Below are 16,268 nucleotides of genomic sequence, written 5' to 3'. Positions count from 1 at the left end.
ATTTAAGGAAAGCTTCAGTAAGAAAAGCACATGGTTCTTTGTATAGACAAGCTGTTGTCTGGTACATGTGATAGTATTGTTATAATTGAGATCATTGTTCCTTGACTCTGTACAAGCTTTACTTTGAAAGATAACCACGTTCTTTAGAAAGTATATTAATTTAAGGAAGGCTTTAGTAAGAAACGCACATGTTTCTTTGTATAGACAAGCTGTTGTTTGGTACGTGTAATAGCATTTTTAGAACAGAGATCAGTGTTCCTTTTCTCTGTACAAGCTTTACTTTTAAAGATAATCATGTTCTTTTGAAAGTTTATTAATGTAAGGAAAGCTTTAGTAAGAATCGCTCATGTGTTTCTTTCAGAACACAAGCAGTTTTGTGGCACGTGTGAAAGCATTGTTAGAACTGAGATCAGTGTTCCTTTTCTCTTTACATGCTTTACTTTGGTAGATGATCAAGTTCTTTTGAAAGTTTATTAATTTAAGGAAAGCTTTCGTAAGAAGCACACATGTGTTTCTTTCAAAAGACAAGCAGCTGTTTGGCACGTGTCAAAGCATTTTTATAACTGAGATCAATGATCCTTTTCTCTGTACAAGTTTTACTTTGAAAGATAATCATGTTCATTGAAAATTTATTAATTTAAGGAAAACTTTCCTAAGAAATGCACATGTGTTTCTTTCAAAAGACAAGCAGTTTTTTGGCACGTGTCAAAGCACTGTATGAACTGAGATCAGTGTTCCTTTTCTCTGTACAAGCTTTACTTTGAAAGAAATCATGTTCTTTTGAAAGTTTATTAGTTTAAAGAAAGCTTTAGTAAGAAAAACATATGTGTTTCTTTCTAAAGAAATTCAGTTGTTTGGCACGTGGCAAAGCATTCTTAGAACAGAGATCAGTGTTACTATTCTCTGTACAATTTTTACTTTGAAAGATAATCATGTTCTTTGAAAGTTTATTAATTTAAGGAAAGCTTTCTTAAGAAACACACATGTGTTTCTTTATTAAGACAAGCAGTAGTTTGGCACGTGTCAAAGCATTGTTAGAATTGAGATCAATGATCGTTTTCTCTGTACAAGTTTTACTTTGAAAGATAATTGCGTTCTTTTGAAAGTTTATTAATTTAAGGAAAGCTTTAATAAGAAAAACACATGTGTTTCATCGTAAAGACAAGCAGTTTTTCGTTACTTGTGAAAGCATTGTTTGAAATGAGAGCAGTGTTACTTTTCTCTGTACAAGCTTTACTTTGAAAGGTTATCACGTTCTTTTGAAAGTTGATTAATTTAAGGAAAGCTTTAGTAAGAAACGCACATGTGTTTCTTAGTAAAGACATTCAGTTATTTGGCCCGTGTAAAAGCATTGTCAATCAGACATCAGTGTTACTTTTCTCTGTACAAGCTTTACTTTGAAAGATAATAACGTACTTTTGAAAGTTTATTAATTTAAGGAAAGCTTTAGTAAGAAACGCACATGTGTTTCTTAGTAAAGACATTCAGTTATTTGGCCCGTGTAAAAGCATTGTCAATCAGACATCAGTGTTACTTTTCTCTGTACAAGCTTTACTTTGAAAGATAATAACGTACTTTTGAAAGTTTATTAATTTAAGGAATGCTTTAGTAAGAATCGCTCATGTGTTTCTTTCCAAACAAAAGCCATTGTGTGGCACATGTAAAAGCATTGTTAGAACTGAGATCAGTGTTCCTTTTCTCTTTAGAAGCTTTACTTTGGAAGATGATCACGTTCTTTAGAAAGTTTATTAATTTAAGGAAAGCTTTCGTAAGAAATGCACATGTGTTTCTTTCTAAAGACAAGCAGTTGTTTGGCACATGTCAAAGCATTGTTACAACTGAGATCAGTGATCCTTTTCTCTGTCCAAGCTTTAATTTGAGAGATAATCACATTCTTTTGAAAGTTTATTAATTAAAGGAAAGCTTTAGTAAGAAATGTACATGTTTCTTTGTATAGACAAGCTGATGTTTTATTACCTGTGATAGTATTGTTAGAACTGAGATCAGTGTTGCATTTCTCTGTACAAGCTTTCCTTTGAAAGATAATCATGTTCTTTGAAAGATTATTAATTTAAGGAAAGCTTTAGAAAGAAACTCATATGTGTTTCTTTCTAAAGACAAGCAGTTGCTCGGTATGTGTCAAAGGTTTTTAGAAGTGATATCAGTGTTACTTTTCTCTGTACAAGCTTTACTTTGAAAGAAAATCATGTTTTTGAAAGTTTATTAATTTAACGAAAGCTTTAGTAAGAAACGCACACTGTTTCTTTGTATTCACAAGCAGGAGTTTGGTATAGGTGATAGTATTGTTATAACTGAGAGCAGTGTTCCTTTTCTCTGTACAAGCTTTACTTTGAAAGATAACCACGTTCTTTTGAAAGTATATTAATTTAAGGAAAGCTTTAGTAAGAAACGCACATGTTTCTTTGTAGAGATAAACTGTTGTTTCTTACGTGTAATAGCATTGTTAGAACTGAGATCAGGGTTCCTTTTCTTTTTAAAAGCTTTATTTGGAAGATGATCATGTTCTTTAGATAGTTTTCGTAAGAAACGCACATGTGTTTCTTTCTACATACAAGCAGTTGTTTGGCACGTGTCAAAGCATTGTTAGAACTGAGATCAATGATCCTTTTCTCTGTACAAGATTTAATTTGAGAGATAATCCCGTTCTTTTGAAAGTTTAATAATTTAGGGAAAGCTTCAGTAAGAAAAGCACATGTTTCTTTGGATAGACAAGCTGTTGTTTGGTACCTGTGATAGTATTGTTATAATTGAGTTCATTGTTCCTTTTCTCTGTACAAGCTTTACTTTGAAAGAAATCACGTTCTTTGGAAAGTTTATTAATTTAAAGAAAGCTTATTAAGAAACACACACGTGTTTCTTTGTATAAACACGAAGTTGTTTGGTACGTGTGATAGTATTTGTAGAACTTAGATCAGTGTTCCTTTTCTCAGTACAAGCTTTAGTTTGAAAGATAATCAAGTTCTTTTGAACATATATTGATTTAATTAGAGCTTCAGTAAGAAACGCACATTTTTTTTTTGTATAGACAAGCTGGTGTTTGGTACGTGTAATCACATTGTTTGAACTGAGATCAGTGTTCCTTTTCTCTGTATAAAGTGTACTTTGAAAGATAATCACATTCTTTTGAAAGTATATTAATTTAAGGAAAGCTTTCGTAAGAAATGCACATGTGTTTCTTTCTAAAGACAAGCAGTTGTTTGGCACGTGTCAAAGCATTGTTAGAACTGAGATCAGTGTTATTTTTCTCTGTACAAGCTGTACTTTGAAAGATAATCCCATTCTTTTGAAAGTTTATTAATTTAATGCAAGCTTAATAAGAAACGCACATGTGTTTCTTTCTAAAGAAATTCTGTTTTCTGGCACGTGTCCAAGCATTGTGAGAACAGAGATCAGTGTTCCTTTTCTCTGTACAAGCTTTACTTTGAAAGATGATCATGTTCTTTAGAAAGTTGATTTATTTAAGGAAAGTTTTCTTAAGTAACGCACACGTGTTCCTTTCTAAATACAAGCACTTGCTTGGCACGTGTCAAAGCATTGTTAGAACTGAGATCAATGATCCTTTTCTCTGTACAAGATTTAATTTGAGAGATAATCCCGTTCTTTTGAAAGTTTAATATTTTAAGGAAAGCTTCAGTAAGAAAAGCACATGTTTCTTTGTATATTTGTCTGGTACATGTGATAGTATTGTTATAATTGAGGTCAATGTTCCTGGACTCTGTACAAGCTTTACTTTGAAAGATAATCACGTTCTTTTGAAAGTATATTAATTTAAGGAAGGCTTTAGTAAGAGACGCACATGTTTCTTTGTATAGAGAAGCTGTTGTTTGGTACGAGTAATAGCATTTTTAGAACAGAGATCAGTGTTCCTTTTCTCTGTACAAGCTTTACTTTTAAAGATAATCATGTTCTTTTGAAAGTTTATTAATTTAAGGAAAGCTTTATTAAGAAATGCACATCTATTTCTTTCTAAAGGCAAGCAGTTGTTTTCTACATGTGAAAGATTTTGGTAGAACTGAAATCAGTGTTCCTTTTCTCAGTACAAGCTTTACTTTGAAAGATAATCGCGTTCTTTTGAACGTTTATTTATTAATTTCTCGAAAGCTTTAACAAGAAATGCACATGTGTTACTTTGAAAAGACAAGCAGTTTTTGCTACGTGTGAAAGCATTCTTAGAACCGAGATCAGTGTTCCTTTTCTCAGTACAAGCTTTACTTTGAAAGATAATCGCGTTCTTTCGTAAGTTTACTAATTTCAAGAAAGCTCCAGTACCAAATGCAAATGTGTTCCTGTGTAGAGGAATGCAGTTGTTTGCTTCATGTGAAAGCATTGTGAGAATTGAGATCAGTGTTCCTTTTCTCAGTACAAGCTGTACTTTGAAAGATAATCACATTCTTTTGAAAGTTTATTAATATTATGAAAGATTTAGTAAGAAACGCACATGTGTTTCTTTGTAAAGAGAAGCAGTTGTTTGCTACATGTGAAAGCATTGTTAGAACTGAGATCAGTGTTCCTTTTCTCAGAACAAGCTTTACTTTGAAAGATAATGGCGTTCTTTGGAAGTTTATTAATTTCACGAAAGCCTTAGTAGGAAACACACATGTGTTTCTTTGTAAAGAGAAGCAGTTGTTTGCTACGTGTGAAAGCATTGTTAGAACTGAGATCAGTGTTCCTTTTCTCAGTACAAGTTTACTTTGAAAGATAATCGCGTTCTATTGAAAGTTTATTAATTTCACAAAATCTTTAGTAAGAAACGCACATGTGTTTCTTGGTAAAGACAAGCAGTTAATTGCTATGTGTGAAAGCATTGTTAGAACTGAGATCAGTGTTTCTTTTCTCAGTAGAAGCTTTACTTTGAAAGATAATCGCGTTCTTTTGAAAGTTTATTAATTTCACGAAAACTTTAGTAAGAAACGCACATGTGTTTCTTTGTAAAGACAAGCAGTTGTTTGCTAAGTGTGAAAGCATTGTTAGAACTGAGATCAGTCTTCCTTTTTTAAGTACAAGTTTTACTTTGAAAGATAATCAAGTTCTTTTGAAAGTTTATTAATTTCAACAAAGCTTTAGTAAGAAACGCACATGTGTTTATTTGTACAGACAAAGAGTTGTTTGCTACGTGTGAAAGCATTGTTAGAACTGAGATCAGTCTTCCTTTTCTCAGTACAAGCTTTACTTTGAAAGATAATCACCTTCTTTTGAAAGTTTATTAATTTCACGAAAGCTTTAGTAAGAAACGCACATGTGTTTCCTTTGAAAGTTTATTAATTTCAACAAAGCTTTAGTAAGAAACGCACATGTGTTTCTTTGTAAAGACAAGCAGTTGTTTGCTACATGTGAAAGCATTGTTAGAACTGAGATCAGTGTTCCTGTTCTCAGTACAAGCTTTACTTTGAAAGATAATCGCGTTCTTTTGAAAGTTTATTAATTTCACAATAGCTTTAGTAAGAAACACATATGTGTTTCTTTGTAAAGACAAGCAGTTGTTTGCTACATGTGAAAGCATTGGTAGAACTGAGATCAGTGTTATTTTTCTCAGTACAAGCTTTACTTTGAAAGATAATTGTATTCGTTTCAATGTTCATTAATTTCACGAAAGATTTAGTAAGAAACTCACATGTGTTTCTTTGTAAAGAGAATCAGTTGTTGGCTACGTGTGAAAGCATTGTTAGAACTGAGATCAGTGTTACTTTTCTCATTAAAAGCTTTACGTTGAAAGATAATCGTGTTCTTTTCAAAGTTGACTAATTTAAAAAAGCTATAGTACCAAACGTACATGTGTTTCTTTGTAAAGACAAGCAGTTGTGTGCTACGTGTGAAAGCATTGTGAGAACTGAGATCAGTGTTCCTTTTCTCAGTACAAGCTTTACTTTGAAAGATAATCGCGTTCTTCTGAAAGTTTATTAATTTCACCAGAGCTTTAGTATGAAACGCACATGTGTTTCTTTGTAAAGACAAGCAGTTGTTTGCTAAGTGTGAAAGCATTGTTAGAACTGAGATCAGTGTTCCATTTCTCAGAACAAGCTTTACTTTGAAAGATAATAGCATTCTTTTGAAAGTTTATTAATTTCACGAAAGCTTTAGTAAGAAATGCACATGTGTTTCTTTTGAAAGTTTATTAATTTCATGAAAGCTTTAGTAAGAAACACACATGAGTTTCTTTGTAGAGACAAGCAGTTGTTTGCTACATGTGAAAGCATTGTTAGAACTGAGATCAGTGTTCCTGTTCTCAGTACAAGCTTTACTTTGAAAGATAATCGCGTTCTTTTGAAAGTTTATTAATTTCACAATAGCTTTAGTAAGAAACACATATGTGTTTCTTTGTAAAGACAAGCAGTTGTTTGCTACATGTGAAAGCATTGTTAGAACTGAGATCAGTGTTATTTTTCTCAGTACAAGCTTTACTTTGAAAGATAATTGTATTCTTTTCAAAGTTCATTAATTTCACGAAAGCTTTAGTAAGAAACGCACATGTGTTTCTTTGTAAAGAGAATCAGTTGTTGGCTACGTGTGAAAGCATTGTTAGAACTGAGATCAGTGTTTCTTTTCTCATTACAAGCTTTACTTTGAAAGATAATCGTGTTCTTTCAAAGTTGACTAATTTCAAAAAGCTCTAGTACCAAACGTACATGTGTTTCTTTGTAAAGACAAGCAGTTGTGTGCTACGTGTGAAAGCATTGTGAGAACTGAGATCAGTGTTCCTTTTCTCAGTACAAGCTTTACTTTGAAAGATAATCGCGTTCTTTTGAAAGTTTAGTAATTTCACCAGAGCTTTAGTATGAAACGCACATGTGTTTCTTTGTAAAGACAAGCAGTTGTTTGCTAAGTGTGAAAGCATTGTTAGAACTGAGATCAGTGTTCCTTTTCTCAGTACAAGCTTTACTTTGAAAGATAATTGCGTTCTTTTGAAATTTTACTAATTTTAAGAAATCTTCAGTATCAAAAGCACATGTGTTTCTTTGTAAAGACAAGCAGTTGTTTGCTTCATGTGAAAGCATTGTTAGAACTGAGATTAGTGTTCATTTTCTCAGTACAAGCTTTACTTGAAAGATAATTTCTTTCTTTTGAAAGTTTATTAGTTTCACGAATCCAGTACCAAATACACATGTGTTTCTTTGTAAAGGCAAGCAGTTGTTTGCTATGTGTGAAAGCATTGTTAGAACTGAGATCAGTCATCCTTTTCTCAGTACAAGTTTACTTTGAAAGATAATCGGGTTCTTTTGAAAGTTTATTACTTCATGAAAGCTTTAGTAAGAAATGCACATGTGTTTCTTTGTAAAGGCAAGCAGTTGTTTGCTACGTGTGAAAGCATTGTTAGAACTGAGATCAGTGTTCCATTTCTCAGAACAAGCTTTACTTTGAAAGATAATAGCATTCTTTTGAAAGTTTATTATTTTCATGAAAGCTTTAGTAAAAACGCACATGTGTTTCTTTTGATAGTTTATAAATTTCACGAAAGATTTAGTAAGAAACGCACATGTGTTACTTTGTAAAGGCAAGCAGTTTTTGCTACTTGTGAAAGCATTGTTAGAACTGAGATCAGTGTTCCTTTTTTAAGTACAAGTTTTACTTTGAAAGATAATCATGTTCTATTGAAAGTTTATTAATTTCTCTAATCGTTAATAAGAAACGCACATGTGTTACTTTGTAAAGGCAAGCAGTTGTTTGCTTCATGTGAAAGCACTGTTAGAACTGAGATCAGTGTTTCTTTTCTCAGTACAAGCTTTACTTTGAAAGATAATCGCGTTCTTTTGAAAGATTATCAATTTCACCAGAGCTTTAGTAAGAAAGGCACATGTGTTTCTTTGTAAAAACAAGCAGTTGTTTGCTACGTGTGAAAGCATTGTTAGAACTGAGATCAGTGTTCCTTTTCTCAGTACAAGCTTTACTTTGAACGATAATCGCGTTCTTTTGAAAGTTTACTAATTTCAATAAAGCTCCAGAACCAAACGCACATGTGTTTCTTTGTAAAGGCAAGCAGTTGTTTGCTACATGTGAAAGCATTGTTAGAACTGAGATCAATGTTCCATTTCTCAGTACAAGCTTTACTTTGAAAGATAATCGTGATCTTTTCAAAGTTCACTAACTTCAAGAAAGCTCCAGTACCGAACGTAAATGTGTTTTTTTGAAAGGCACACAGTTGTTTGCTACGTGTGAAAGCATTGTGAGAACTGAGATCAGTGTTCCTTTTCTCAGTACAAGTTTTACTTTGAAAGATAAGTTCGTTCTTTTGAAAGTTTACTAATTTCAATAATACTCCAGTATCAAACGCACATGTGTTTCTTTGTAAAGGAAGCAGTTGTTTGCTACGTGTGAAAGCATTCTTAGAACCGAGATCAGTGTTCCTTTTCTCAGTACAAGCTTTACTTTGAAAGATAATCGCATTCTTTCGTAATTTTACTAATTTCAAGAAAGCTCCAGTACCAAATGCAAATGTGTTCCTGTGTAGAGGAATGCAGTTGTTTGCTTCATGTGAAAGCATTGTTAGAATTGAGATCAGTGTTCCTTTTCTCAGTACAAGCTTTACTTTGAAAGATAATCACGTTCTTTTGAAAGTTTATTAATATTATGAAAAATTTAGTAAGAAACGCACATGTGTTTCTTTGTAAAGACAAGCAGTTGTTTGCTACGTGTGAAAGCATTGTTAGAACTGAGATCAGTGTTCCTTTTTTAAGTACAAGTTTTACTTTGAAAGATAATCACGTTCTTTTGAAAGTTTATTAATTTCTACAAAGCTTTATTAAGAACGCACATGTGTTTCTTTGTAAAGACTAAGAGTTGTTTCTACATGTGAAAGCATTTTTAGAACTGAGATCAGTGTTCCTTTTCTCAGTACAAGCTTTACTTTGTAAGATAATCGCGTTCTTTTGAAAGTTTATTAATTTCACGAAAGCTTTAGTAAGAAACGCACATGTGTTTCTTTTGAAAGTTTATTAATTTCATGAAAGCTTTAGTAAGAAACACACATGTGGTTCTTTGTAAAGACAAGCAGTTGTTTGCTACATGTGAAAGCATTGTTAGAACTGAGATCAGTGTTCCTGTTCTCAGTACAAGGTTTACTTTGAAAGATAATCGTGTTCTTTTGAAAGTTTATTAATTTCCCGAAAGCTTTAGTAAGAAACACATATGTGTTTCTTTGTAAAGACAAGCAGTTGTTTGCTACATGTGAAAGCATTGTTAGAACTGAGATCAGTGTTATTTTTCTCAGTACAAGCTTTACTTTGCAAGATAATTGTATTCTTTTCAAAGTTCATTAATTTCACGAAAGCTTTAGTAAGAAACTCACATGTGTTTCTTTGTAAAGAGAATCAGTTGTTGGCTACGTGTGAAAGCATTGTTAGAACTGAGATCAGTGTTACTTTTCTCATTACAAGCTTTACTTTGAAAGATAATCGTGTTCTTTCAAAGTTGACTAATTTCCAAAAGCTCTAGTACCAAACGTACATGTGTTTCTTTGTAAAGACAAGTAGTTGTGTGCTACATGTGAAAGCATTGTGAGAACTGAGATCAGTGTTCCTTTTCTCAGTACAAGCTTTACTTTGAAAGATAATTGCATTCTTTTGAAAGTTTATTAATTTCTCGAATCGTTAATAAGAAACGCACATGTGTTACTTTGTAAAGGCAAGCAGTTGTTTGCTTCATGTGAAAGCATTATTAGAACTGAGATAAGTCTTTCTTTTCTCAGTACAAGCTTTACTTTGAAAGATAATCGCGTTCTTTTGAAAGATTATCAATTTCACCAGAGCTTTAGTAAGAAAGGCACATGTGTTTCTTTGTAAAAACAAGCAGTTGTTTTCTACGTGTGAAAGCATTGTTAGAACTGAGATCAGTGTTCCTTTTCTCAGTACAAGCTTTACTTTGAACGATAATCGCGTTCTTTTGAAAGTTTACTAATTTCAATAAAGCTCTAGAACCAAACGCACATGTGTTTCTTTGTAAAGGCAAGCAGTTGTTTGCTACATGTGAAAGCATTGTTAGAACTGAGATCAGTATTCTATTTCTCAGTACAAGCTTTACTTTGAAAGATAATCGTGATCTTTTCAAAGTTCACTAACTTCAAGAAAGCTCCAGTACCGAACGTAAATGTGTTTCTTTGAAAGGCACACAGTTGTTTGCTACGTGTGAAAGCATTGTGAGAACTGAGATCAGTGTTCCTTTTCTCAGTCCAAGTTTTACTTTGAAAGATAAATTCGTTCTTTTGAAAGTTTACTAATTTCAATAATACTCCAGTATTAAACGCACATGTGTTTCTTTGTAAAGGAAGCAGTTGTTTGCTACGTTTGAAAGCATTGTTAGAACTGAGATCAGTGTTCCTTTTCTCAGTACAAGCTTTGCTTTGAAAGAGAATCGCGTTCTTTTGAAAGTTTATTAATTTCACGAAAGCTTTAGTAAGAAACGCACGTGTTACTTTGTATAGACAAGAAGTTTTTGCTACGTGTGAAACCATTTTTAGAACTGAGATCAGTCTTCCTTTTCTCAGTACGAGCTTTACTTTGAAAGAAAATCGTGTTCTTTTGAAAGTTTATTAATTTCATGAAAGCTTTAGTAGGAAACGCACATGTGTTTCTTTGTAAAGACAAGCAGTTGTTTCCTATGTGTGAAAGCATTGTTAGAACTGAGATCAGTGTTCCTTTTCTCAGTACAAGTTTACTTTGAAAGATAATCGCGTTCTATTGAAAGTTTATTAATTTCACAAAAGCTTTAGTAAGAAACGCACATGTGTTTCTTGGTAAAGACAAGCAGTTAATTGCTATGTGTGAAAGCATTGTTAGAACTGAGGTCAGTGTTTCTTTTCTCAGTACAAGCTTTTCTTTGAAAGATAATCGCGTTCTTTTGATAGTTTATTAATTTAACGAAAGCTTTAGTAAGAAACGCACATGTGTTTCTTTGTAAAGACAATCAGTTGTTGGTACTTGTGAAAGCATTGTTAGAACTGAGAACAGTCATCCTTTTCTCAGTACAAGCTTTACTTTGAAAGATAATCGCGTTCTTTTGAAAGTTTATTAATTTCACGAAAGCTTTCGTAAGAAACGCACATGTGTTTCTTTGCAAAGGGAAGCAGTTGTTTGCTACGTGTGAAAGCATTGTTAGAACTGAGATCAGTGTTCCGTTTCTCAGAACAAGCTTTACTTTGAAAGATAATAGCATTCTTTTGAAAGTTTATTAATTTCATGAAAGCTTTAGTAGAAACGCACATGTGTTTTCTTTTGATAGTTTACAAATTTCAAGAAAGCTTTAGTAAGAAATGCACATGTGTTTCTTTGTAAAGACAAGCAGTTGTTTGCTACATGTGAAAGCATTGTTAGAACTGAGATCAGGGTTCCTTTTCCCAGTACAAGCATTACTTTGAACGATAATCACGTACTTTTGAAAGTTTACTAATTTAAAGAAAGCTCCAGTACCAAACGCACATTTGTTTCTTTCTAAAGGCAAGAAGTTGTTTGTTACATGTGAAAGCATTTTAGAACTGAGATCAGTCTTCCTTTTCTCAGTACAAGCTTTACTTTAAAAGATAATTGCGTTCTTTTGAAAGTTTATTAATATCATGAAAGCTTTAGTAAGAAACGCACATGTGTTTCTTTGCAAAAACAAGCAGTTGTTTGCTACGTGTGAAAACATTGTAAGAACTGAGATCAGTGTTCCTTTTCTCAGTACAAGCTTTACTTGAAAGATAATCGCGTTCTTTGGACGTTTATTAATTTCATGAAAGCTTTAGTAGGAAACGCACATGTGTTACTTTGTAAAGACAAGCAATTGTTTGCTACGTGTGAAAGCATTGTTAGAACTGAGATCAGTGTTCCGTTTCTCAGTACAAGCTTTACTTTGAAAGATAATATCATTCTTTGGAAGTTCATTAATTTCAAGAAAACTTTTGTAGAAACGCACATGTGTTTCTTTTGAAAGTTTATTAATTTCACGAAAGCTTTAGTAAGAAACGCACATGTGTTTCTTTGTAAAGACAATCAGTTGTGGGCTACGTGTGAAAGCATTGTTAGAACTGAGATCAGTGTTCCTTTTCTCAGTACAAGCTTTATTTTGAAAGATAATAGTGTTCTTTTCAAAGTTGACTAATTTCAAGAAAACTCCAGTACCAAACGTACATGTGTTTCTTTGTAAAGAGAAGCAGTAGTTTGCTATGTGTGAAAGCATTGTGAGAATGGAGATCAGTGTTCCTTTTCTCAGTACAACCTTTACTTTGAAAGATAATCACGTTGATTTGAAAGTTTATTAATTTCAAGAAAGCTTTAGTAAGAAACGAACATGTGTTTCTTTGTAAAGAGAAACAGTTGTTTGCTACTTGTGAAAGAATTGTTAGAACTGAGATCAGTGTTCCTTTTCTCAGTACTAGTTTTACTTTGAAAGATAATTACATTCTTTTGAAAGTGTACTAATTTCAAGAAAACTCCAGTATCAAACGCACAAGTGTTTCTTTGTAAAGGCAAGCAGTTGTTTGTTACGTGTGAAAGCATTGTTAGAACTGAGATCATGTTCCTTTTCTCAGTACAAGATTTACTTTGAAAGATAATCGCATTCTTTTTAAAGTATATTAATTTCCCACAAGCTTTAGTAAGAAATGCACATGTGTTTCTTTTTAAAGACAAGCCGTTGTTTGCTACATGTGAAAGCATTGTTTGAACTGAGATCAGTGTTCCTTTTCTCAGTACAAGCTTTACTTTGAAAGATAATCGCGTTCTTTGAAAGTTTATTAATTTCACGAAATCTTTAGTACCAAAGAACATGTGTTATTGTAAAGACAAGCAGTTGTTTGCTCCGTGTGAAAGCATTGTTAGAACTGAGATCAGTGTTCCTTTTCCAGTACAAGCTTTACTTGGTAAGATAATCCCGTTCTTTGAAAGTTTATTAGTTTCACGAAAGCTTTAGTAAGAAAGACACATGTGTTTCTTTGTAAAGACAAGCAGCTATTTGCTAAATGTGAAAGCATTGTTAGAACTGCGATCAGAGTTCCTTTTCTCAATACAAGCTCTACTTTGAAAGATAATCGCTTTCTTTTGAACGTTTATTAATTTCAAGAAAGCTCCAGTACCAAATGCACATGTGTATCTTTGTAAAGACAAGCAGTTGTTTGCTACGTGTGAAAGCATTGTTAGGACTGAAATCTTGTTCCTTTTCTCATTACAAGTTTTACTTTGAAAGATAATCGCGTTCCTTTGAAAGTTTACTAATTTCAATAAAGCTCCAGTACCAAACGCACATGTGTTTATTTGTAAAGGCAAGCAGTTGTTTGCTGCATGGGAAAGAATTGTAAGAACTGAGATCAGTGTTCCTTTTCACAGTACAGGCTTTACTTTGAAAGATAAACGCGTTCTTTTGAAATTTTATTAATTTCTCCAAAGCTTTAGTAAGAAACGCACATGTGTTTCTTTGTAAAGACAAGCAGTTGTTTGCTACGTGTGAAACCATTTTTAGAAGTGAGATCAGTGTTCCTTTTCTCAGTACAAGCTTTACTTTGAAAGATCATGGCTTTCTTTAAAGTTTATTAATTTCAGGAAATCTTTAGTAAGAAACGCATATTTTTTTGTAAAGACAAGCAGTTGTTTGCTACATGTGAAAGCATTGTTAGAACTGAGATCAGTGTTCCTTTTTTCAGTACAACCTTTACTTTGAATGATAATCGCGTTGTTTTGAAAGTTTACTAATTTAAAGAAAGATCCAGTACCAAACGAACATGTGTTTCTTTGTAAAGGCAAGCAGTTGTTTGCTCTTGTGAAAGCATTGTTGGTACTGAGATCAGCGTTCCTTTTCCAGTACAAGCTTTACTTGGAATGATAATCAGGTTCTATGAAAGTTTATTAGTTACACGAAAGCTTTAGTAAGAAAGGGACATGTGTTTCTTTGTAAAGACAAGCAGTTGTTTGCTACATGTGAAAGCATTGTTAGAACTGAGAAGAGTGTTCCTTTTCTCAGTACAAGCTTTACTTTGAAAGATAATCACTTTCTTTAAAGTTTATTAATTTCACGAAAGCTTTAGTAAGAAACGCACATGGTTTTTTTTGTAAAGACAAGCAGTTTTTTGCTGCATGTGAAAGCATTGATAGAACTGAGATTATTGTTCCTTTTCTCAGTACAAGCTTTACTTTGAAAGATAATCGCGTTCTTTTGAAAGTTTACTAATTTCACAAAAACTTTAGTAGGAATCGCACATGTGTTTCTTTCTAAAGAGAAGCAGTAGTTTGCTAAATATGAAAGCATTGTTAGAACTGCAATCAGTGTTCCTTTTCTCAATACAAGCTCTGCATTGAAAGATAATCCCTTTCTTTTGAAAGTTTATTAATTTCAAGAAAGCTCCAGTACCAAATGCACATGTGTTTCTCTGTAAAGGCAAGCAGTTGTTTGCTACGTGTTAAAGCATTGTTAGAACTGAGGTAAGTGTTCCTTTTCTCAGTACAAGCTTTACTTTGAAAGATAATCGCGTTCTTTAATGTTTATTAATTTCAGGAAAGCTTTAGTAAGAAACGCACATGTGTTTCTTTGTAAAAACAAGCAGATGTTTGCTATGTGTTAAAGCATTGTAAGAACTGAGATCAGTGTTCTTTTTCTCAGTACAAGCTTTACTTTGAAAAATAATCGCGTTCTTCTGAAAGTTTACTAATTTCAATAAAGCTCCAGTAACAAATGCACATGTGTTTCTTTTAAAGGCAAGCAAGTATTTGCTTCGTGTGAAAGCATTGTTAGAACTGAGATCAGTGTTCCCTTTCTCAATACAAGTTTTACTTTGAAAGATAATCGCGTTGCTTTGAATGTTTACGAATTTCAATAAAGCTCCAGTACCAAATTCACATGTGTTTATTTTTAAAGGCAAGCAGTTGTTTGCTACATGTGAAAGAATTGTAAGAACTGAGATCAGTGTTCCTTTTCTCAGTACAGGCTTTACTTTGAAAGATAATTGCGTTCTTTTGAAATTTTATTAATTTCTCTAAAGCTTTAGTAAGAAACGCACATTTGTCTCTTTGTAAAGACAAGCAGTTGTTTGCTACGTGTGAAAGCATTTTTAGAAGTGAGATAAGTGTTCCTTTTCTCAGTACAAGCTTTACTTTGAAAGATAATCGCTTTCTTTAAAGTTTATTAATTTCACGAAAGCTTTAGTAAGAAATGCACATTTTTTTTTGTAAAGACAAGCAGTTGTTTGCTACGTGTGAAAGCATTGTTAGAACTGAGATTAGTGTTCCTTTTCTCAGTACAACCTTTACTTTGAAAGATAATCGCATTGTTTTGAAAGTTTACTAATTTCAAGAAAGATCCAGTACCAAACGCACATGTGATTCTTTGTAAAGGCATGCAGTTGTTTGCTATGTGTGAAACCATTGTTAGAACTGAGATCAGTGTTCCTTTTCTCAGGACAAGCTTTACTTTAAAAGATAATCACTTTCTTTGAGAGTTTATTAATTTCACGAAAGCTTTAGTAGGAAACGCACATGTGTTTCTTTCTAAAGACAAGCAGTAGTTTGCTAAGTGTGAAAGCATTTTTAGAACTGCGATCAGTATCCTTTTCTCAATACATTACTTTGAAAGATAATTGCTTTCTTTTTAAAGTTTATTAATTTCAAGAAAGCTCCTGTACCAAAAGCACATGTGTTTCTTTGTAAAGGCAAGCAGTTGTTTGCTACGTGTGACAGCATTTTTACAACTAAAATCAGTGTTCCTTTTCTCCTTACAAGCCTTTTTTTGAAAGATAATCTTGTTCTTTAAAGTTTATTAATTTCAGGAAAGCTTTAGTAAGAAACGCACATGTGTTTCTTTGTAAAGACAAGCAGATGTTTGCTACGTGTGAAAGCATTGTTAGAACTGAGATCAGTGTTCCTTTTCTCAGTAAAAGCTTTACTTTGAAAGATAATCGATTTCTTTTGAAAGTTTATTAATTTCTCGAAGCTTTAATAAGAAATGCACATGTGTTACTTTGTAAAGACAAGCAGGTTTTGCTACGTGTGAAAGCATTGTTAGAAATGATATCAGTGTTACTTTTCTCAGTACAAGCTTTACTTTGAAAGATAATAGCGTTCTTTTGAAAGTTTATTAATTTCATGAAAGCTTTAGTGAGAAATGCACATGTGTTTCTTTGAAAACACAAGTAGTTGTTTGCTAGGTGTGAAAGCATTTTTAGAACAGAGATCAGTGATCCTTTTCTCAGTACAAGTTTTCTTTGAAAGATAATCAAGTTTTTGAAAGTTTATTAATTTCACGAAAGCTTTAGTACTAAACGCACATGTGTTTCTTTGAAAAGACAAGCAGTTGTT

This window comes from Chionomys nivalis, chromosome 17 (genome assembly GCF_950005125.1).
Source record: "Chionomys nivalis chromosome 17, mChiNiv1.1, whole genome shotgun sequence".
Classification (NCBI taxonomy): domain Eukaryota; kingdom Metazoa; phylum Chordata; class Mammalia; order Rodentia; family Cricetidae; genus Chionomys; species Chionomys nivalis.
The sequence above is the reverse complement of the archived record's forward strand: the minus strand, read 5'-3'. Positions refer to the sequence as shown.